This window comes from Homalodisca vitripennis, chromosome X (assembly GCF_021130785.1).
Source record: "Homalodisca vitripennis isolate AUS2020 chromosome X, UT_GWSS_2.1, whole genome shotgun sequence".
Taxonomy (NCBI): domain Eukaryota; kingdom Metazoa; phylum Arthropoda; class Insecta; order Hemiptera; family Cicadellidae; genus Homalodisca; species Homalodisca vitripennis.
In genome coordinates, this window is record NC_060215.1 from 74720923 (window position 1) to 74747035 (window position 26113).

General features: G+C 32.0%; 1 protein-coding gene across 1 annotated transcript in view; it reads left to right on the forward strand.

Annotated features, from left to right (window-relative positions):
* The first annotated feature begins 9361 nt into the window (after positions 1-9361).
* The window catches only part of LOC124369480 (Down syndrome cell adhesion molecule-like protein Dscam2), a 222320-nt gene continuing 205568 nt past the window's right edge, over positions 9362-26113 (forward strand). Inside the window, exons 1-2 of the mRNA XM_046827492.1 lie at positions 9362-9413; positions 18490-18525. The gene's annotated coding sequence lies outside the window, so the exon portion shown is untranslated. The remainder of the gene's footprint in view (positions 9414-18489; positions 18526-26113) is intronic.

Below are 26113 nucleotides of genomic sequence, written 5' to 3' on the forward strand. Positions count from 1 at the left end.
TACACTCAAGGCATACAATGAGTTTGTTAAAATTATCTAAGGGTCTGTTTGGACAAATATTTTATATTTTATGTTCCATTTTGGGCTTTTGAAAAATTAACCGTGTATTTTAGTGAACGGAATGCTTATTGATTCGTGCTGATACGTCCATGCAACAAAAATACAATGAATTAGGTAAGCACCAATGATTTAATATAAAAGAGAAAAGTATGAATAATCTTTCCTAGAAATTCCGTATATGACGATTAACGGTTGTGAATATGTGGACAAAGGGACTGGGTTTAGTCTGCCATCTGCAATAAGATATCTATAAGTAAACCTGTTCGCCAATACTAAATTAAAATCACCTTCCACAACACACTTGCTACGTGATAAAATTTGTTTGGTTGCAAAATAAAAGTGTTTATTTTCCTCAGCATTACAAACCGAAAAATTATATAGCTGAACACAAAATGAAGAAGTTCGGGAATACTTTCTTCCGTTTTCAAACATAACACAATTAGATTTGGTTTGGAAAAACCCTGAGGGAAACATTGGACTGGAATATGTCCATTCATATACCAAACCTAACACAATTTGATCTGGCTTAAGTATGAAGGAGAAGTTTCTGTCATAGTTCATTCTCTCTTCAAAGAGTAGGGAAGTTGATATGCTGAACAGCTGAGAAACATGCTTGAATATACGTTTCTCTAATTTTCAAAACGAAATCAAGTGAATATAACTAAAAAATCAAAGGAATTTATTTGGTTATGCGTTTTTTTTAGTTTGAAAATGTAAGTAAAATTGATAGGTATGAACAACAAAAAAAGTTATTTTGTAAACATTCATTCAGTTTACAAACCGAGGGTAAGTGTATCTGGTTAACATCGAAAGAATATACTCTTTTTTACGTTTCTTTGCTATTGAAACTCAATAAAAGTTGGTCCAACTCAAAATCAATGGAATTCATATTTACCCAAAACAATTTGAGACCGGATAGGGTTTCATACAGTTTCACAAATTTAGACTTTTTCCATGAAAGAGTACGGTAAGAGAGAATATTAATGTTCCAACTATTTACAGGGTTCAAGGGAATACGAGTTAGATCATTTAATTTGACATATGTGTAAGTATTTTAGAGCATAATTAAATTTTCATTTATATATAGAAATACGTTCAAGAATTTATTTATAGAAGCTTTTACTATATTTAAATATAATTTTTAACAAAAACCTCATCTATTGAAATGGAAAATTATTAATTGAGTTGTTAAACTAAAAGTTGCCTTGAATATTATTGTGCATAACTTTCTAAAGTTCATAAAATGTAATAGTTAGTTTTCCATAGTGAAGTTTGATGTGACTCACTATGGTAACTCAATTACCCTACTCGGTGATCTGTTGATGTTCATGGAAAGTTTAGGTTGTTAGGTGATGTTTGCTATCTATTATTCTAGCATATTGTAGTTACGTATTGTTATAGTATGTATTGACTATCGAAATACTGATGGTAATTCCTACTGGCGGCTAACTGTGTTATATATATTTAAATTTAACCTATTGAGTATAAATCGATTTATATTTCCTTGACATGACATGACAAGCTGGGATAAAAGTAATATGCTACTTTTTAGAGGACTGTTTAAGTATATTTGTAATATTACACTATTTACATGGAAGGACCAATATTATTAATCTTAGTCGGAATTAATCAAAAAATAAACCTGAGGTGTGTAAAATTTCTTACTTACATTTGTTATTTTCCATTTTCTTTATCGGCCCATAGAGAATGTTGAACTTAACATATTATTTACTGTACAAGTCCTTTGTTTCCTGAATTTCAACTTTCCAAAATGTGCATAAACTGAAGAATCATAGTGCATTAAGTGTACTTTTGTTGCTTATAAAATGTCCAATTCATTCTGGTGGGGGAATAAGTTTTATTAAAGAAACGTCTATTATTTATTTCGTTGTATTTCAAAACTAATTACGGAAAATTGGCTCTAGAGTCAATATAAGCTTATGGATACTAGTTTATGTATTTTTAATTTAATTTATAATATAACATGTTAAGATAAAATCTTCCTTTAACATAGTTAAAGCAGATTGGGGGGTTATATCATTTACAACCCAATAAGTTTTTATAGTTATTTAGGTTCAAAGGTTTTTGAAATATTTATTTGCATTAACATGATCAATAAAAGGTAATAAACTAAAATTATGAAACAAATGCTAATCTATAGTTAAAATAACTGAAAATTATACATTGGAAAATTTGATATTATTAAAGAATTTTACACATTTTTAAGCAGCATAGTTTGTGTCACACGGTATTCAAGATACTGTTGAAAATTATAATCATAGATCGTGAAATGCATTAATACTACTGGATTATTATTCCGCTGTAATCCATACCAGGAAATATAAAATATATGAAGTTGGATATATTAATATATTATGAACATGGCGTAGTTATATATTTCCGTTAATAATCCACGAGTACAATAATAGTTCAGTTTTGCGTTAATGCAGAATTCATATAAATCATTAAAACACATAAAAATCATTAAAATATATAGAGCGTATTTTAATTGATAGTGTTTCATACTTTCAAAAATAAATCCTAATTTTATCATATTGGCAGTTACGATTTTATCTAATTTATCTTAATAGTTTCTTAACGAATCTCATAAGAAATGAACTACGGCGTGTACACTGGTTTTACAAGTATACTTCATTATTTTTCAAACTTAAGGCAGTTGATAGGTGTCTTTTAGTCTTTTAGCTATATAACTAAATAAAATATAACAAATATGTGACAACCATAATATTTCGTATTGTTATTGAATTTTAAAAATACTTGTAACCTGCACAGTGTATTGCATTTTTATTCTAATAAATCAAGTGAACCGAATACACTTTTTATGCAACAACCAGTTATTCATTAGTGTCTACATTAGTGTAATTACAGAGAGACGGAGCTGGAGTAATCCGACTAACAGCTGGATCTATTAATTAAATAATAAAAGCAGGCTTAGGGTATTACGTGGATTTTAACTCACTTAATCCTTTGCATGTTTTAATAAAATCATTGGAACACAAGCTTAAAAGGTTTGACCAACTGACTGCCCATGAAGTTATCATTGAGCTATAGAGATGAAACTTTGAACATATAATTGAAAACCTCTTCCACTCATCAGATTGGATGTTTGACGATTGCTACTACACAGCAATTTCGTGTATTGACCACTTCCCATTGAGTTATTCAGGTACGCTTTTATCATTTAGTCTGTGCTACTAATTTCATAACAGAAAAACAGTACATTACTTACCCCAAAAATCTTATGTGTTAACGACTTGCCTTATTGTCCTATATCCACCACATAAATTCCAATTGCATAGCACAAAAAACTACAGTTGAGATTGATATCTTGAGCATTGACTGTTTCAAACCAGCAACCGTTGTAATTGTCCAATTTCATGCGTCCATGCCATATACGACGATGCTTAACCTCTCCAACCATCCTCGTTTTTTAAGAAAAAGTGAGGCTGATCTACTTTTTGGCCTTATTTTTCCCATCCTTATTGGCCAGAGGTCTATACGAGGAACTTATCTAACAAAGTAAGAAAGAGAGGTGATAAAGTACAAGGTTGATGTTACTGATAAAACGTGCAAATATCACAGACACAGGATTTAAAACTGCGTTACCACTAACTCTGATCCATATTTATCCTGGTCGGCTTAACAATGGATTGATTACAAAATGGTTTTTATGGCACACTGATAAGTAGTCGCCTGTCCGCCAAGCAAGGCATGAAATTAGGTCTTCGTAGATCATAAAGCACTTGAGTTCTCGCTATTCGGCTGCTTATAGAAATGACGTGTCCCTCTAAGTCAGGAACATGACATACATCAGATGGAATAAGGTAAACATCAGAACTACGGGATGTGAGTGGGATCAAATTATCCATAAAATATTCCAACGTGTGGGAAGTTGAGTGAATCAAAGCAGTTGATATTGTTTGTACTAGTGTTTTCCTTATTATTATCTTCTTTTTATATTCCCATACTTTTTGTTATATTCCTTGATATCTATTTCTATATTGAATTCTGTTTTATATTTTAAAGATTCCTGGTTTTCTGTGTGTTTACTTTCATTTGCAATAATATTTTTTTACGTCTATATTACACACCCAGCAATTCGCTCATGTGTACTTGTACAGTAATATTAATGTTGCATTGCGGTATTGTGCAATAAATTAATTATTTATTATGAATAACAAAAGGTGTTTGTGTTTTTTTAATACATGATTCAGTCTAGAATTAATGAAAGTTGCTTAATTTTATATAATAATTAAAGATAAATAAATAAATAAGGTCTTTATTTAGCAAGCGTCCATCAGTACAAAAACTGTTTTTCATGAAAACTCTTGTCAGACATATAGAATACATGGAGAACAATAACGTAAACCATAAAATAAACGTAAAACACTAAACTATAAAAACTAAACTAACCTGATGCATATGCATGGGTCAGGCAAACACCACCTTCACACTCCCCTTAAATTTCTTACAGCTATAACTTTTAAATTGGGCGGCAAAGCATTGTATTTCTCTGGTCCAAAGTAACTAAAACCTTTTTCCCCGTTTCCAGCTTTGTCTTTGGTAGGTGCAATAGGCTGTTCTGACGGGTACTACGAACATTAATTTCTTGCCTGTATACCAGCTTATTCCTGAGGTATTCAGGTTTTCCCGTCTGAAGAATTTTGTGGACCAGATTGACGGTTTGCAAGTCGGAGACATCCATGATAGACAACACCTTAGCATTTAATCTGTACTCGCTGATGTGGTCGAAATTTTTCAGATTGTAAACGAATCTCAGTGCTCTGTTCTGCAGACGAGTAAGTATCATCAAGTTTTCCTGAGTCAGACAACAAGCAAAAGCTGGAAGAGCATAATGTATAGCAGGAAATATTGTTGACCGAACAATTTCCAGCTTGGAAGATTCTGGCAAAATTGTGCTTAATCTGTAAAGGGCCTTTAATCTCATTGTCACTGTTTTACATATAGCTTTGACATGATTGGAAAAATCGAGTTGGGGGTCAATAGTAACACCAAGAATCTTTAGACTATTACTTGCCATCAAAAGCTTACCGTCCACAAATATACACCGTTCAGCGCAGCTATTCACAGACTGACTACTCGAAGATAACCGGTCTACAAGCATCACAGAACATTTATTAGAATTCAATAGCAAACCATGATCGTCTGACCATTTCTTTACACTCACTAAATCAGTATTGACATGACGGACAGCCTCAGCCGTTTCAGAGGGTTTAAAAGAAATCAATAGCTGTGAATCATCCGCGTAGGAATGCAAAGAACAGTGACTTAAGTGATCTTTCAAATCTGCTGTGTATATAAGAAAGAGAATCGGTCCTAAGCAACTGCCTTGAGGAACACCGACGAACCTAGGAAGTGCTGTCGATAACTTCCCGTTTACCTTTGTACGTTGCGTACGCCCAGACAAATAAGATGAAAACCATCTAACTGAGATATCATCAAACTGGTAAAATCTTAGCTTTGCTAGCAACAAATCAAAATTCACCGAGTCAAAGGCTTGGGAGAAGTCAAGGGAAGTAATCACACTCTCTAGGCCCTTATCTTTAGCTGAAATAATTTCATCAATGACATTGAGAAGTGCTGATCAAGTGCTAAAACCCTGCCTAAATCCTGACTGTGTTTCAGGAAGTAATCCTTCAGATTCTAAATATAAGACTAGTTGTTCTGCCACAACTTTTTCCAGTATTTTGGAGATGACAGGAAGGATTGAGATAGGTCGAAAGTCTGAAACTAAGGTAGGATTGAGATTCTTTGGCAGAGGAACCACCACGCTCTGCTTCCAACTAGAAGGGAAGTTGCCAGTTTTCAATGATACATTGACCAGGTGAGAAACTGCTCCAATGCAAAAGGGACTCAGGCCTCTAACCATTTTTATGGATATTCCATCCACACCAAATGCAGTACTTGTGATACTGTTCATCAACTCCTTTACCTTACTTTCGGATACAGGAGAAAAAGTGAAAGTAGAATCTATCCCTGCACATTTGTTACTGTTAAAGAATTTCAGTTTTTCTGTGCTCACTGTCCCGTTACAACCCATAGTTGAGAAGTAATGATTTAAATCTTCTAGTTCAACAGAATGGTCCTTTTCTTCAACTGACCTCATCAAACCACCATCTCTTAAAGTAGCCCAGAAAGTTTTAGCAGTATGCATTCCTAGAAACCTGTGTTTTCAGAGACAAATAAGTGTGTTTACAATTATTCTTCTTTTTTGTAAGGTATGCTATGTTTGAATCTCTCCAAGGAGCTTTCTTTCTTGTTATTCTTTTTCTCACCAAGGGTGCACATTCATCAAACACTTTTTGTTGTTTACACATTAGCGATATCATCCACGTTTCGATGATTTATTATGTTATCCCAGTGTATATTGGAAGCAACATCAATAAACGTATCACCGTCAAAATCTCTAAAATTCCTATATGTAATAAACCTTTCTTTGGATTTGGATTTTTTGCAAGGCACGTCGCAGTAAGTCAACCTGTGGTCGGTGATCCGTCTACCATTGTGAGTAAAAATGTTGGAGGTATCAACCATTCCTACGTCAAGGTAATGGGTCTTGTCTACAATTATCAAATCAATAAGAGAAAATGAACTTTCTGTGACACGTGTGGGCTCCTTAATAATCTGAGAAAGGCCCATTGATTGAAAAATTCTTTCGAGATATTTTACATCTGCCCTCTTTTGGTTCAGAAGATTCACATTCAAATCACCCAGCAAAATCACTGAATCAACACCTGGTGACTCGTCGATGTACAGAGCGTGGATTAAGGAGCTCAAGGTCGAATAAGGAACGTCTGGGGGCCTGTATGTTTAAGATACACATGTATGTTTAAAAAAACCATTAATTATGTCACTCACCACATACATTTGTAATATTTAATAACTTGGTTGCTTGTAATCTCATTACGATTCAAAACTAAATTATACAATTATTATATCTTATAATAACTGAACTGATCAATTTTATGAAAGAATAAATATCAAATATCTTCTAATTGACCTATTAACCTGTATCAGCCAGATTGTTAAGCAAGAGTACCACATTTAAACAAATTTAAATATAAGAGAAAGATAAAAATTTTGTGTTTAATCCGCTTGTTTACATTGAATTAAAGTTAAATGATGTGTGACTTCTAAATAATTGTTTTAATTAATTATTTTGGTACTATGTTTTCGTATTTTAATCTAAATAATACATTTTTATTAGGTAGGAGCATTTTCAAATACATTCTCACTATTCTAAAATCCGTGTTCAGATATTGAAATATTTTAAAATATATTAAAACCTATTGAAGTATTAAAACAGATACCCTTTTGAAACATGGGAATATAGGCATTTGTGTACTAATAAAATAAATATACATTCATAAAATTCATACGTTCTTCAATATAATGAAACTGATCTTCACATAATTGATTCTATTCCTACTCAGTAGATACTCAGTAGAGTGTATCACTTAGCACTTACTCTAACTTAAGAGTTAACAGGCTGTTACGTGGCTGACCGTGCGCCTCTAATTCACTTACCAGCGTGTTTGCGATATAATTGTAGCCTAAATGTACATGTTATAAAAATATTTAATAAAACATTTAAATCAAATGAAAAACTAAACATACATCAATTGGTTGAGCACTATTTTCTAAGGCTACGAAGCAGTAACTACAATTTACGTTATTTTATTTTTGTCTCTAAACATGTCATATATATCTCGCTTATGGCTTTGTAAATAAGTGAAAGAACGTTTCCCTGTAGCGAAATTTTCGCATATTTTATCTCATAGTATGTCGAAACACGGAATCGAATTATATGTCCACTATAACCAGTGGCAGACAGATAAAACTGGGCGGTCGATAGGTGAAAATTTGGCAAACAAAACACCCCCACCCTATCGCAGGAAACAAGAGAGTGTCATAACAATACTTCGTTACGGGGCATCCATCAGTGAGATGTGCTTCCAAGCGGGGCTGTTCCCCTGACATCACTAACTCTCTAAACTCCGAATATTCTCGTTTTCGCAGAGCTCAGAACATGTGTATTATTATCTGATTATAAAAGCTAGTAATTCATATTATTTAATGTAAAAATCAAGGGATCCTGGAGTTGATCAATATCATATCTAAATAACTTTAAAATATTTTAAATTTCAATATTTAAATATGCAACAAAAAAAATACGTTGGTTTCATATCAAAGTGTCACACACACACACACACACACACACACACACACACACACACACACACACACACACACACACACACACACACACACACACACACACACACACACACACACACACACACACACACACACACACACACACACACACACACACACACACACACACACACACACACACACACACACACACACACACACACACACACACACATACACACACACACACACACACACACGCACGCACACACACACACACACACACACGCACGCGCACACACACACAACACACACACACACACACACACACACACACACACACACACACACACATATATATATATATATATATATATATATATATATATACGAGTACATATATGCAAGGTGTTTGAAAAGTCTGAGTACAGCTTAGTATTTTACAAACCATAGCAGATAACATCTATAAACTTTGCACTGTGTCATATGGCTATGTAAACTATTTTTCCTTGCTATTACCATGACTTGCCAACCATGGGGGGACGGCCCACAGAGGAAAACATGAAAATCTTAAATTAAAGCATGGGTCGAGTGATACCTCAGTTGAAAGAGCTCACTTAGTAGAGTTGAATGCTGCAAACCGCATCTCAAAAGGTTTATCCAATCATAAATGGCGGGTTGTTTTAGGTACACATTGTGAAGTACATTATGTGCTGCCACTTATGACTGGATCGTCATATTCTGATGCGGTAGGCGCCTCTACCCCTTTGGAGATCAATACAAAATGTTTCATCCAAAATCTCCAACCACTATTAAGTTCAAATTAGGATATAGTTCTGAATATTGAAATTACTTTCCAGTAACAATAAATTATCTCTGTAATTGTTAGAATGCTATTTCTAAGAGATTACCAAAATCGCTATGTTATACTGAGGGCGAAGACCTTCGGAAGTAACATTGCTGAATACACGATAAACATTATAGAAAGATCTGACGACTAGACCGAACCTCATGAACCTCATGAGAAGATTTTGAAATAACAACAGAACGTAGCTTTAGTAATACACAGGTTGCACTCTCACTTCCCACCCTTTGCTTTCAGACGAGTGTCACTCTGCCTTGCTTCCTGCGGACCTGCGCTGCTGCTTTCCGGCGTGAGTACATGGATCATTTTTACGTGTTGTATAGAAGTGATTTTTTTTAGTTTCGGCAATATTTTGCTTGGTATTATATTAGCAAATTGATTACAATTCTCTACTGTATAACTTGATAGAGGTGTGCAGTTAACATCAGGATTTTATGTTTCAACTATTTATCATGTGTAATGTTGTGTTCTAGATTTCGTCCATTAAAGAAGCACGCGTTTTCTAATAGTAATGTTTCAGTTATTTTGTTACATTTAAAAATAGTTAAATCAACATAACATTATCTATCTTTTAAAAATATCCATTGTCGACTAAACGTGGAATGAATTCTGTACGGTTCAGTATAGATTATTAGTGCCAATTACCAATAACTAAAATATTTGAAAACATAATCCTGTAAGTTACAAGTTTAAAGCAAAATCTATAATGTTTACTTTAGTTCATTCTGTACCTAGGTCTAAAACTCCATACTCAAAAAACAATATTGTGATTAAACTAAAATGTACTAATAGTTGAGATTCCCTTTCACCCAAATACTTAATACAGCTTAACAATTATTTAGGCACTGTACACTTACTGGCATGATTTTAAACAGTTCATCGTTAATGAAACACTAAATAGCCTACATTCTTGTATAGTAAAAATTAGCGTTGTAATCATCAGTTATTGTAATATTTGAAACATAATCTTGTGAGTTATATTATTCAAGTAAATTTAACAAAACTCGTTATTGCTTGAATTTATTAATACAGTATATAGGTAAATAGCTCAATAATCACAAAACAGTGGTGTTGATATAAATGGCAGTCTAAAAATATTTCGTGACAAATCTAAATACAGAAACTCCTTTTCACAAAATTGCTTAATATATAAATACTTCTACATGATATAATATGTAATCATTGTTGCAATTCATATTTTTCTGAATTTAAAACTTTTAACTTCTATTTAAGAGATAGCAAACGAGGAAGTATCATATATCTTAAATAACGTCGTTCGCCAATTTACAATTTAGGTCTACTTATTAACTGTCAATCAATCCAGAAAATTATAAATACTTTTAATGGGGCTAATAATCTACTACCCATAGGTTTAGTAACATAATATAGATATAATAAACGCACCCACAGTGTTATGTATTGATTTTTGGAGAGCGATTATGAATATATTTAATTGCTATATATCTAGAAAAAACAGAGATCCATTTGTATAGCTTCAAGGTCTATTACTTTATATAGCATGAAGGAATCAAAAATATAATTTTTTGACTGAATAGCTACCAGAACTAAAGCCAAAAAACAAGGAGCGTTTAAATTCCAAAATATTGTAAAAAATACAATAATTTAATTTTGTACGTAATACCATAAAGAAGCGATATCCGTTGTATAAGAAATTACTTGGCGTAAGATTGCAGTACAAGACGGTATATTTTGATAATGATAATGGTATATTTCCACAGTTGAGTATAAAAAAATACCGTTGCTTTGGAAAATATACTGAAAACATTTACCGTGGCCTGCAATAGCACATATAATAGCTGTTAACTATTCAGAGTCCATAAAAGAGGTTCTTGCAATTTGAGCTGCTCTTTGAGGCGTCCATCAAACACTAAACCATCAATATACCCTATAAATTATTACAAACAGGTTTGTCCTGAACTAAAGCTATTTGTCTGCTTAACTAATAATACTTATGTATATTACTTATTTGCTTTTACGTATTATTATAACGCTAATTATCCCATTTTTAAATGTTTTGAATTTAATTACATAAGTATTAAAAACATTACGCAGTTTGCTGTTGTTCAAAGGTCTTCTTAAATTAGTTCTCACTACCATTTCCAAAGCTAATATCTCTGATAAAATATATATAATATTAAAGCAAAAGGTTTTTAAATGAATTTTTAATTTTTTTAAATTTTATTTCGAGTGGTAAGCTATTATTGATTTTATGTCCTTTATATTTAAAAGAATGCTCAAAAACGATTTTTTAAACTTTTAAAAGTTCTAAACATTTATTCTAAACTTCTTGTTCTAAAAAACAGACCAGTTGAAACTGTGTTACCAATAATTTTAGTAACTTATACAAATACAAATGTTGAATAAGCAAGATTTTTAATTCTGAAAATAAGGCAAATGAGCTGTCTCTCTTTGTCTGTTTACAATTATTCATAACATGATTTTGGCCAACTCTTATTTCTTCAAATAAACATTTATAACTCCACCCTAAAAAAACTTGTAATTAATCTTTTAAATCCAACGTAAAACCAAAACTCCTTAAATTAAAATGAATCTATTTTGTTTTAGTACCATGTATACATACTTTATTTCTCGAACACCAATTCATCAACGATTGAAGATCTTCTCTCAAAGAAAGATATAAGATCTCTACAGTCTCTTGTGTTTAAAAATGTTATAAATAAAACAATTAAAATCAATTAACTAAACTTCCAGAACATAATAAACTAATTTAGTACAATTCTGCGCTATCTACTTTAAATAAAGTTCTTATAATTTTTAAACTACAGTTTTTTAAGCTTCAAAGCCTTTTTTACAAACTTCAAGAACACTATAAATATTTTTTTATATCTAGTAGATTATATATATGTATATATATATGTACATATATATAAATATGTATATAGGGTGTATATTATGTCTGGAAACACCCAAATATATCCTTTAATAATTTAAATATAAATTTGAAACCTCTTACAATCGTGATAGAGATTGGGCATCTACTTTTTGGAACAATGTTTTGTTATGTCACACCAACGGGGGACGTCCTGCCGAGGGTATCGTGAATATTCTTAATGGAAGCCTATACCTTGTGATACATAATTTTAAAGGTAATAGCTTACTGAATTGAATGCCACAAACCGCATCTCAAAGGAATTATTCTATCAGAAAATAGAGCATTTTTAGTATTGAAAATTTACTGATGTTCAACAATGTAATTTTAACATGGTTCTTGCCACAAAATGTGTTACACTAATTTTTTAGCATTTTTTAAATGTTCAATTAAAATAAAATAAACAATTTATTTTTAAGCTGGTTTCATTAGTACAAATTTGCCAGTTTTTATTACAGTACAATTATGGAAATACTTATGTTATTGATTTCTTATTACAAATAAAAAATAATGTATGCTGTTAGAAAAGTCTTACAACAAACGTTTTACCTGCATTTGGTGTCAAAGCAATTGTTCGAACTGTGTTCCTTCTACGGTTTGACAATGAGCCAATCTTGTGTAAAATGATTCGACAGAGTTGCCTAACATTTCTTCAGTTATCAAAGCAATCTCCTCTATAATCCTGTTTCTTAGGTCTTCCAAATTATGAGGCTTTCTTCTATAAACATTGGATTTTAAATGACCCCATAGGAAATAATCGATTGGTGACAAATCCGGAGATCTTGGAGGCCATTCGATTTCTCCTCTTCGGCCAATCCATTTATGAGGAAACCTTAAATCCAAATACTCTCTTACCTGTCTCCCATAATGGGGTGGAGCACCATCCTGCTGAAACCATACATTATCAAAGTATTCTCCTGATGCAATTTGAATAGCTGGGATTATTTCATTTTGGAGCATATTGTAGTAAAGTTCGGCATTTAAATTTCCATTGATGAAAAAGGGTCCAACAATTTTGTTACCTAAAATTCCACACCATACGTTCAGTTTTTGTGGTTGCTGTGAATGGGACTCAGTAATCCAATGTGGGTTTTCACTAGCCCAGTAACGGCAATTGTGCCTGTTAACATGGCCATTTAGGAAAAAAGTTGCCTCATCAGAAAATAGTATGTTGGTCAGAAAATCTCTATTGTCATCACATTTGCGCATCACAAGTTCACAAAACTCAACTCTTCTGTCGTAATCATCCTCACTTAACTGTTGGACTAAATGAACTTTAAATGGTTTGTATTTATTAATTTTCAAAATCTTACTCACAGACATAGGGTGCATATCATGTTGCTGTGCAGCTTCTCTGAGCGATGTATGTGGGTCTTCAATAAATGTTTGCAAAACATCTAGTGCATGTTCTTCATCTGTTGCAGATTGTATCCTACCCGACTTTGGCCGATTACGTACACTCCCTGTCATTTCAAAACGCTCAATAGTTTTTGATATTGTTGAAACACTTATGGGATTCCTTTCTGGGAAAGTGTCATTAAACAAATTACAAACTTCCCGATAAGATCTTTGACGATCGCCATATCCTCGCATCATCAACAGAGTAATTCGTTCTCTTTCAGACAATTCCATTAAAATGCCAAATAAAAACTGAACTACTGTAATTAGATAACTTGTTGACAGCAATGCTTCAGAGACACTGATTAACTCGACAGGAATGATATGACTTTTGTTCATTTGTAATTCCCAAGCTTAGACCTGTCTAGTGAAATGTTTCATTTAACTTGTATCGATACCATATACGAGTATTATTGTTGTTTGCAATTTGTTTATATGAACACAGTGACATGCAGCTTTTGATAATGTCACTGAAAAGTGATGAAATATTAAGCAGTAAAAGTTAAGAAACGTGGTCTTGTTTTCTATTATACATATGTGTGTGTGTGTGTGTGTGTGTGTGTGTGCGCGCGCGTGTTTGCGTGTGTGTGTGTGTTTCTAACTGAGTATTATTTTTAAGTTATACTGTGTTATAATATATAGTACAATATGTTTACAAAATTTTTTAATATTGATCTAATGTAAATTCGGGTATTTCATAATTTAATCTTTTACTTTGTATTTCAGAAAAATTATATTATGTATATTAAAATTTAAGTTAATTAAAATTGATTCTTTAAAAAATAACCAATGCTATCACTAAATTCTGGATGTGTTGGTATTTAAATATGGCATTGTGATTAACACCAATAACACACAATATTTATCAGAACTACAATTTATATGTAAATTTTATCAACCTTTATTTATTAACTAATTTCAGAAAATCATTATTCGAATTGCTTTGACTGAAACAATGCGAAAGCAATTTACGGATTGAGAGTTGAAAATGCAGGTTTCTTAATACCCCAGCTTTTAATAACTAACTGAGTTATTCTTTATAATTTACTTTATAAAATTGACGTTTAGGTCATTTAGAAGTTGGTTTTTTGCCACGGGTTAAAGTGGATGTAAACACTAACGGAAAATAAACAAGTGATTGCACTCAGGTCCATTAGAGTAATGAAGAGTTTTGTAAAGAAACTGGGGAGCAGTGAGAGGTCTAATTTATTAGGAGGAATACGTGGCTGCTTCGACCCGCTGCTGTTCCCCTGTTCCCACCACAGCTTGGCTTTCACCAGATCAACTTCCTTCCTCTGCCGCTGCCTTTACCCCTGCGTTAACCCTTTGTTGCTTCACCCCTCGACATACGTTCACTTTCGAATGTTAGTCTACCATTGCGAAATACACAACTCTTGCATAAATAATCTGCTAAAATAAACTGACCTAATGAACTTACACTCAGGAAATTGACTGTTGTTCTGGGTGAAATCGCAATAAACAAGTCCAAATAGCAGGTCATATATCATTTTAAAGTCCTACAATTTTATGATACGAGGAGCAGGAGTAAGGTCCTGGTTGTTATTCACAGAATCACCATCATCAATGTTATTTATGAAATAAATTGAAAATTGTTTAACATTTAAAAATTAAAAACGTTATTGAATTTCATGCACAGTATTCTTAAACATCCCAAAATAGCTAAATCGCAGCTTCTAGTATAAAAGTATATAAAATACTCTTCAGTCAAGTTAAGAGTTTAAATAATAAACACCGTAGTTCATTACGATTTAAAATTATACTGTTGTAACTTTTCATGGACATATTATTAATTAGAAGCATAATAAACACTGTAATAATTTGACCTGTTTAATAATTACGATTGTGATGTAATGTTTATATTAAAATGGGCTTATAAATATAGCTATAAACGTCTATAATAATTTAAAACAATTCATAATTGGAATTTTATTTCGTAAGACCATTTTAAAACATCCAACATCAATAATATATGTTGGACACATTGCTTTGCTTTGGTTTCAGCCCTTTATTTCTGTGAGCAATAGATTCTTGATCTTTTAAAAGTGTCTGGGGTTGTGAAAAAAACGTTTAGCCACACTCCTGAAAGATACCATTTCCGAAGACAGGCATGTTGATTACTCCACGAGGAATTTAAATTTATGATGCACTTTGAAGCATAATTTCTTAACCCTTCCATAATCAGGTACAAAATACGCTTATATGGAATTCTTACAGTATGTGCAACATATACATACAGATTGACATGTTCTATATATATAAAAACATTACTTTTCACAAGTAAACATCATTACAACAATTATGTAACATTCTTAAATTATGTTTTATTAAAACAAACTATAATTCTTTGAATCGTGATAAATGTCACTCCCCGAAACTTATGTAAATCTCGTACAAATCTTATATTTGTATTTACGTACAATGCCCTACGTAGAATTTTTTGCGGAGTGATCAACATAATTTTTCAACTTGTTCTGCCTTAATAAAATTTATCTGTAAGGGTTATTAATTTGAAATTTAAATAATATTATGAAAACCTATTCCGTTACCTTAAAAAGATAATAAAATACCACATTTCTTCAAATCACCCGGTTTATCACTTTATGTACGTTTTTGGATATTTTGAACCATTGATGTATAAAAGAATTACTACTCAATTTAATAAATGATTCTTAATTTGAATTACAGAAAAGAAAATCTAACAACTATACAGAAGATTTTGAATTTACATAGTGTAAAATTCATTTGAATCCATTGTATTTGTGTCAAGGATGAAAATTTCTTGTTAATTAATATTTGACCATAAAGGCATAAAAGGCAGGTGATTTGTGCTTTTATAATAATCCATACTCATCCTTAAATTTATAACATGTTTAAACGTAGCTGTTAACAATTTTGTGATTGATGTGTGATGGTTATAAATGTTGTATATTCTTGTTTGATTTTGTTGTATCGTGGTGTGGAATAGCCACTTGTCCCCCAACTTTATTAAATCGCTAGTTTCCTTTTAAAACAAAACTAATCCCATGTTATTCATATGGTATTGGGCTGTCGGATCAAGAGAAAATAGGCGTGTAATATCTTCACCGATTGAAAAATTTCAAACTAATCTTATTGTCATGTATAGGTTTTAATATCATATTAGGTGCATTTGAATCCTGTTAAATTACAGCTGATTCTCGATAAAGTAGAAGTCTGACATATACTTCACATATCCTTGGTAAAAAGAGCCTTTGGTGTGTAATCTTCTTTGAAACAGCAGTAATTGCATAAACACTGTGCAGAGGGTATTTTTAACGTGGATGGTCTGGAATGTTTGGGACGCACTGTTGACATAGTTTTTTTAAATGACCTTAGCCTTACCGCTCATTCAATCTGAGTATTATGACTTGTGTAGAATTTTGCAAGTTAACCAGCAAAAGTAATTTATAGGTACAGATGCTTTCGTGCTGAAACCGTTCGTTGGTTTTTAATTCAGGATGTGTGATCTAATAACTCTCTAAGTTATGACGAACACCTTTATCAATTTTAATTCATAAGAATGGCTTGGAAATTATTTTTAAAATCTGATTCTTAAACCTGCAATATTTAATTTAGACTGTACTGTCTAACTACTATCGTGTGTGAAACAAGTTCGTATCAGTGATATATCAGAAGCCACTACAAGTTATACTACCATAATAGCTTTAACTCCCTTAAATTGATGACTTTATTTGCAAATGTGAGTATATCCAATTGCATTATATTCGTTGCAGTTTCTCGTCCTTTTTCAACAACGCTTTGAAGAAAGCTCTCCAAAACGTTTGTTATTTGACATTTGGTTAATGACAGATGGCGCTGGGATAATTTTTTAGTAGAAGATTAAACTGCAATGAAATATGAAAACCGTCTCTAAAACTAGAAAGCAACTTTTAAAACAGCGTTAAAGTTACTAATAGGCAACAGTTCAGGGTCAGACATATATAATTATTTCCATAGCTTTTTTGGGTTTAGTTAAAGGGTCAAAGTTTCTACCTAGTTCCTAATAGCATACTTAAAGTAAGAAAATGTAACATATTAGGGACATGATCAATGTTAATAAGTGGAGACCTTGTGAAAGTGTTTATGTCATAGCTTACATCTTATTGTCACACTTTCAAAATAAATAGTAATCGGTATTTACGTTAAACCTAAAATATTTAGGAGGAAATTTACTTTGTTAAATACTGTTAGCATTTTTCAGCTTATTTTAATAGTTTTGATTATAATTACCAGCATGTGCCTGCAAGAGAAAAAGATCTTTAATATTACGAAGCAAAAACTTGCAACACTGCTTGAAAGCAGATAATTTACAATGAGGCTAGAATTATTCTGCATGGATTGCCTAATAATATCATGGACACTGTATAAGTTTTGTATGACCGCCATGATTTTGGAACATCAGTTTATCGGTTTTTATATTAAAACTTGCCTTAGAGGAAAAACATGGGAATGTAAATAAAGAATTAATGTTTTGGAAGCGAAATGAGCAATATCCATTTCCACTAATAGCTCTTCGCCATCAATCACGTGACTCGTCCCACCGTCATGTAGCAAAGTCTGCAATATCAAATTATTTTGAAGCAAAAAACCGCAATATATTGATGTTGTTGTTTGTTACAGGCTTATAAATGAATTGAGAAAAGTGTTTAGAAAACTATAATAACACTACACAGAAAATAAATATGTTTATCATTTCCTATTCATTTTGCCTACCTAGAAAATTTGCTTTATCTATGACAAGTGACTTTGTTTTTAATCTCCGTTTTTATAAGTTTGGTACTAAGATTTTGAGTTAACATATTTAACGTAATATTCATAATGACATACAATAAAGACATGTACAATTAATTTTTATGTAATTACTAAAATTAATACAGATTTTCTGTAACGTAACTGTTTATATAATAAATTATAAAGCATTATTTATGATATTTCATACGTATATCCAGTTATAAGTAATTGCCATTGTTTACATGTGAATGATAAATAAAACTAGATGTGTTTATATTTGTTTCAGTCTCATACACACACGGATAACCTGTACCGTTGGAAGGTAAGACACCTGATATATTATTTAGTGGACATACGAGTACATCATTTATGACGTGTACAACTTTCAATAAAGTTCATTATTAATAATTTAATCTACTTCATTCAGAGAATGCATGCAATATCCCTAGCTAATCGCTTGTTTACCAGTATGAGAAATTATAAATGAAAATTCATTAACTATATTTTGCAAACATTCTGTTCAAATATGCATTTTTTTAGTAAATTAACACAGATAGCTCTTTTAAAAATTATACGTACACAGCACTTGTATTTTAACATTTGTTAAAGACAAATAATTAGGTATCATAATTTTGAAGATCTAAGCCATTTAATAAATACAAATATATTTTAGAATAGGTGTAGTATGTTAACATTGCCTTAAATAAAAATCTGTACAAATTAGTTTGAAATTGTGGTTATCTGGCTTGACTACACTTATACTTCCAGTATATAAAAGTCTATAAACTATTATACACAAAACAAAAATTAATCGGGTGACAAATATCTGAGTTGCGTCATCAACAATAACGATGTTTTTGATACCAGCCGCCAACAACTGCAGCAAATTAAAGCTTCATTGTTGTAAATCTGCACTGATTAACGAGTACGAGCAACATAACATTGGCAGATTTATATAATATTCACCCTACTTCATACAAATCCTCTCAGTGCTAGCAACTCAAAGCGGGATTTTATACATTTAAATATAATTTGTTTTTTTACACGGATGATAAATAAACGGTGATTTTATGGGGTATATTGAATTTATTATGCTATTCCTTTTTTAATTGGATTATTCATGGATGTTTAACATGAATACCATTTAAACTGATTTTTCACATTATTAAGAATTGGTTTTTTTCTTATTGTTACTGAAAACTTATTAATACCTAATTGAAATCAATTCAGTTACATATAAGTAGCATCATGTTCATCACTAATATCAAGTAGCACCAGGAAATTATGATGTTTTGGTATATCTGCGCAGTAATATAATATTGAGATTTCAGATGTTATAGTGAATATTCATTGATTTGCGAGTTGCGCCAAATATACAATAGTTCTATTAGTGATTATTACTTTCTATTATTTAAACTTTATATTAATTCTTCCCACCAGGTTTAACATGGAAATATATATTTTTTAATTACTTTTCATAATCTTAACAAATACAACACACATGTGAATATTGGATTTCTTATTGGAAGTGGTGTTAAATTAATACATTTTTATCTTTTAACATATAAAGATGAAATACAAATTTTGAAAAATCTTTGTTCTTGTAGTCTAAAATGAAAAGAAAAATTTATATTATACAGCTATATAGTCTTCAATGTGGCTGACGTTTGCAATTGTCCATATTCAATAACATAGTAACTAATAAAATAATGAAAATAGTGAGAGTTGTTAAATTTACGTACAGAATGTTATACCTAAAACATAACCATCAGCCTAGTAATAATATTGATGTAATCGTTTAACTGTTGTAAATAACGGAAAAGTGGTCATGGTTTCCATATTTTATGACACCATTTGCCGTAACTAAAACTTTCAGTGTCTGTGATTTCACTATATTGTATTTGGCTATTAGTAATCTGGTGATTATTTTAGTATCTTTGACATTGTTTTCAATAGTATGTTAATACCCTCAACTTTGTTATATGCAGTTCCTAGATTGCTACCGTAGTGCCTAGATTTGCACTGGCATTGTGGAGATTACATTTACATGGATCTTGCAGATGTGCATTCTGTCGTTAATTTATAGAAGTAAATTAGTTAGTTAGTGTAAAATTAGTACTTGGTGTTTTACTGGTTTAGAACTACATAAGAAACGCAACAATAAAGGGTGTTTATAAAATATCTTTAAAAATGAAACCTTTATTTTCCCACTCTAAGTTATAAAATAATAGCCCAAATATAGGAAACTTTCTTAAGTTTTATGACAAATAATTTAACTAATTTCGATTCTTTTCCAATTGTTTTGAAGTAAATAAGTAAATCTGCATATTAGCTCCGCCCAAAGACGAGCTTACTTTTGATAATCAAATTCACCAAACGCCTCGAACGCTCAGGAGTATAGAGGTTGGCAGCCTTGGGATGTGGTACTTGGGGCATTGTAATGCCAGTTGAATAAAACACGTGTCTTGTAATAACAGTCTAAATATTGATAACGTTACGTTAATTATTAATGTTTGTTTGTTAAACTAAGGTTCATACACAGTTTTAAATAATATGTATCTTACACAAATGGATTGATATTTAGTTATTAATGCATACATGTATGAGACTTGTTATGAGATTAAGTGGTAGTGAGGACTTTATAATCCTAACTTCACCCTTAACAAAGATTTTTTTCATTTAATTTAATAACCTCCGATTCCTTCTCTCAGTTATTCTTTGGTATTTACCTTAACTCAATACAAAAAATGCTTGAAAAACTCCAAACAAAACATTCACATGGGGTAATACCTAGGAGGCCAAGATATTTGTCTATCACAAATAATCCAACGGTTAGGGAATATTTCGTCCTAAAAATCTCGAACGCACATACTACAATGTGGGGGGAGCACCATCTTTTCATTTTATAAACACCCTTATTATAAAAACATTTTATCATGTTGATTACTTCTTATTAGTGTGACTTTACCATGTGGCGAAAATCGGATTAAGTTCATTACATAGGCGTTTTCTGGCATCCGTGAGTTTCTCACAATACTTACTATACACTTTTCAAAATGTTAATGATTGTTAAGGAACTCATAAATATCTTACTTCATACAACAAAAATGTTTCTTGACAAGTCTAATAATTTACAACGCAAAGTTGCAAGATATATGCTGTGATGGGGTTAAGACTTGGGGTTAATAGAACGTAACATTGCTGATGTGATTACAAGTTTGTTGATGGATGGTTTGTAATAAAGCGCTCTAACGATACTCTTGGTTATACTGATGAAGTTAGGCAAGATAAGTAACTGCACTAATAAAACGCAATATTTGTGAGTGCAGCAAGATATTAAATAGTACACTAAATAGATTTTCACTCTAAACGAGTATTTCAATATTAGAAACGAGATATAAACTTATAATGTGGTATTCGGCTATCACCAATTAAATCGTTTATTTTTACATCTTTAATCCCAATTATTTGTAACCCCGCAATGGTCATAGAACTAACTCTCTGTTGCCGGCTGTGTTTGAACCTTTTTCTAAACATGTAGTTTTATATTAATTTAGTGAATATTTCCCTTTTCTTAACTAATAGTGTTGTCCATTATGTCGGTCAATGTCAAGTTTAAATTGTAATTTTATGAAATATAGTTCATTATTTAGCTTTATAAATTATTCCTGCTCATGAAGTTGATAAATAATTTTATAAAAAGCACATATTTTAAAAGAAATTGCCTACGATTAGTATAAACATCTTTTACTTCTAATAGTATAAACTTAAAAATATTTTCAAATTTGTTCGGTGCATATAGATCTAAACATTTCTTTGAAAGCCAGAACAGTTGCAGTGAAAACAAATATTTCAGATGATATACAAATAATAGGTACATAAATATAAAAATAATTTAAAGTTTATACATCCAAAGTATATAGCTTTTTGTATAGTATTGAAATATACAGGACACGTGTTAATTTTAGTATGTATAAATTATTTAAAAGATATTAACTTATAATTATAAATAAAAGCGTTTTAAAAGTATTCACTTTTAGTGGCTTAAAATGTATATATATCGTATTTTTCCGTATAGTATAAACTTCAAAAGAATTCTAGTGATACTGAAGCAACACATCAAGACTGGAACTCATAAGCCTGTAGGCACTATCTAACTAGCTCTAGTACATAAAACACAGCTATAGTGGAGAGGGGTGATTGATTCAATGTGAAACACACGTTTACCTCCATTTTACCTTCTACCGGCATCGTAGTTTCCGGTTACCCATGTGTGTCGCATTAAAAAAAAAAAAAAAACTGAAAAATAGCTTTTTGTGAAGATTGCTTCATACAACAGAAGGAACTCCTCTGGGATGTAAGGCATCCCTACATGAGGTCATTTTTCTTTGCTGGTTGGATAGAAAGAGGTCTCTCGTACAGCCTGTAGAATTGAATAACTTTCACTGGCGGAAGCTTAAGTTTACACCTACCCCTCACCTTCTTTGCAATGCAGTGGCTTTTCCATGATTGCAAGTTATTGTGTGAAGGCCTAGACTGCGATGCAGAAGGGTCATCTTGCACAACCTTGAGTCAAACGTATTGAGTTATTCTAAAATCTCCTTTATTCAAGGATTGCTCAACAGTCGATAGGTCTTTAATGCCTTCAGAGACCATTAGCAAGATCTCGTACTTATTAGCAGAATTTGCAATTACCTCTATCCATTGATCGGGTACATATACAATTTTTTTCCCGTTTACTAAGGCAAACTCGCTATCACAGGTCAAAAAGCTATGCCCAGTTTGTTATTATGAACAGTTTGTTAGCTATCATGAACGTTTTATCTACTGTTGTAAAATAGCTGTTCACAATTAAGTATTCCATGAACGCTACCATTTCTCAGTTGTTATTCTGGCCTACAAACCGGCCAGACCACACTATCAAACGGCATTTTATGTTTTAATTGGGAACTTATGAGTTACAAATGATAGGATGGCAAAAGCTACTTCAGCTAATCCTCGTTTTCTTTCTGTTTCTTCCCAACGGCAACAGTTGCCTTTTTGTTGCACAGGTCATAATGCAAAAGTTATACCATGATAACTGTCTTTGGTCAAGACCACCAAAAACCATGGTTTATCACCGTGGAGAAAATTGGGGGAATAAATTACTTCAAGATTCAAGATCTTTATTTGGCCAATAGATACATTCTTGTACAATAGGCTAAGTCAAATTTATAAAACTAACTTAATCTACACACACCATGCTTAAAAGTTAAATTAAAATTTGAAGCAGTTTAGCCACTCAAAAAATCATGCATAAATAGTAATAATAGCTACACATCGGCACACCATGCAAGGCAAAGTCAAGCATTGAAGACATCATACATAAATTACCAATTAGCATACTCAGTGAGCATCAAACTAATAGCTAGTAGGCTACTATACTTATGTAACAAATGAATTGGCAATAGCCTCAAAAAAGTCTCCAAACAATTTTAGAGGGATGTTTTATGAGCCAATATTAGATAATATTTTGTAATTTTTATATAGGCAGATCTCGTAGGTGTAATCGTCGGTAAGCTATTAAACATTTTATACCTGTAACAGGAAAACACTTAAGGCAGTTGTCAAGCCTAAATATAGTAGTAAATACGCTACATGTGCAATATTTGTAGTATCAAACTTATGAATACTACTATTAGTGGGCAAGGTAACAGATTTCTCCTTAATTGCTAGAAGACACTGAATTACAAACCATCCTAACTGCCTTCTTCTGCAGGAGAAGTATATTCTTAACACTGGCCGCATGGCTCCATAATCTAATATCATAGCAGACACGACTGTGAAAGAAGGTAAAATAGGCCTGTCTGAAATAATTTCTTTGAAGCTCAGTAGCCAGCTTTCTTAACACTGGCCGCATGGCTCCATAATCTAATATCATAGCAGACACGACTGTGAAAGAAGGTAAAATAGGCCTGTCTGAAATAATTTCTTTGAAGCTCAGTAGCCAGCTTTCTTAACACTGGCCGCATGGCTCCATAATCTAATATCATAGCAGACACGACTGTGAAAGAAGGTAAAATAGGCCTGTCTGAAATAATTTCTTTGAAGCTCAGTAGCCAGCTTTCTTAACAGTTGCAGTGTTCTACTCATCTTACTGCAAATTAAGTTTAAATGCTCATTCCATACCAGTTTGGGATCTAGCACAAAATCCAAGAACTTTACAGATATATTACAACAGCAGTAATTTAAAAGACTAAATACAATTTCATGTGTTTTTTATTCATTCAGGGCCATCCTATTGCCCTTGTACCAATGTGCAGCAATACCAAGCAATTCAGAAACTGCAGATTGCGCTAATCTAAGTTCTTTATGATGAGAAAAGAGTACAGTGTTATCCGAAAATAATATCATATTACCAGACACGTATTAAAAGTAATTGGTTGCTATTACAAATAGGATAGGGCCGATAACCGAGCCTTGTTTGACATTCTTAGGGGCTGAGCATTCCCCATCCCAGACCAGTAAACATTTGCTTTCTATCGTCTTCAGCTTGGTGAGAAGAATTTTGCGTGGTATGCAGTCAAATGCACGAGACAGATCACGGAGTGTAACCGATGTAGAACTCTTAGTTTTAAAATAATTTAGAATATTACTCACAATAGTCTCAACTGCCAATGAAGTAGATTTGCCCTTCATAAAGCCAAACTGGACCGGCATCAGCAGATAAAAAACACATAAAAAAAAACAAATAAAAATATTCACTCAGCTGGTCAAACATTATACGAGTACTTCCTATACTTTATAAATTATAGCTATCAACTCTACATCTTTATTATTTGCCAGCTAACAATGTGAACCTTTCTTTTAAATAGGAACAGTTCTAGATATTTTTAAAGAACTATGAATTACACCTTTCTCCAAAATCTTACCACTATGCATACAACTTTTTAAAACAAAATAGGGCTCATGCTGTATACATATTTACTGCAAGTTACTTTAAACCTATTAACTATACTAAAGATATTAACAGGAACAAAGCTAAATCTATATTAAGTATCTTGTTGATTTGCAATCAATCAAAGCCATTGATTTTAGGAATTCTGTCAACAATCTCGATAATAGAGTCAATAAGGTAGTAGTTGATATCATTTGCAAAGCTTGTCCACCAATTGGGGTAGCATATAGGTACTTGTTCTTATTAATTAAGGACCAAGCAGCTTTGCAGGACTCTCAAAGCGTTCCAGATTTGCCATCAACTTAGCCGCTTTAAGTTTATAACGGTATTACTTTTTTCAGTCCTTGCAATACAGGGAAGAGGTCAGATCTGGTCTTAAACAAATCGACTGCGAACAGTATAAAACTTTAGATTCTGGCAAGTTCAGCATTATACCAATTTCTTACCTAGTGCTTGTTTTAGTAACATTTGACATCATTTTTACTTTCACGGAAAAGAAAGAATCGCAAGTATGTTTAAAATTATTACAAAGTAACCCAAAATTATCATTTTCAGACAATGATTTGACTAACCCTCACCAATCGGGAACTTGGATTGTCAGAGATTGAGAAAAAGCCTGAATAACTGATTCAATAAAGCTCCCGTAGAATATACATTTGGAATTTAAGTTACCATGCAACATAAATTGCACAGTAATAAATACATGCTTTAGGTCAGCTATTCCATCGTTGCTTATACTAACCCTGTAATTTCACATGCCAATATTGGTTAAGAATTCATCGAGACAAGCATTACCTCGAGTGCGATCAGTAACTGTATTATACATATTGAAAGTTCTTAATATGTTTAGAAACTCCACAGCTCCTTTAGATGACTTAACCAGCTTAATATTATGATCTGTATCAACTATGACTGTAAGACCTAAAGCTAGCAAATGTGCTAAACACAGTTCAATCGTTGAGAAGAATCTTGC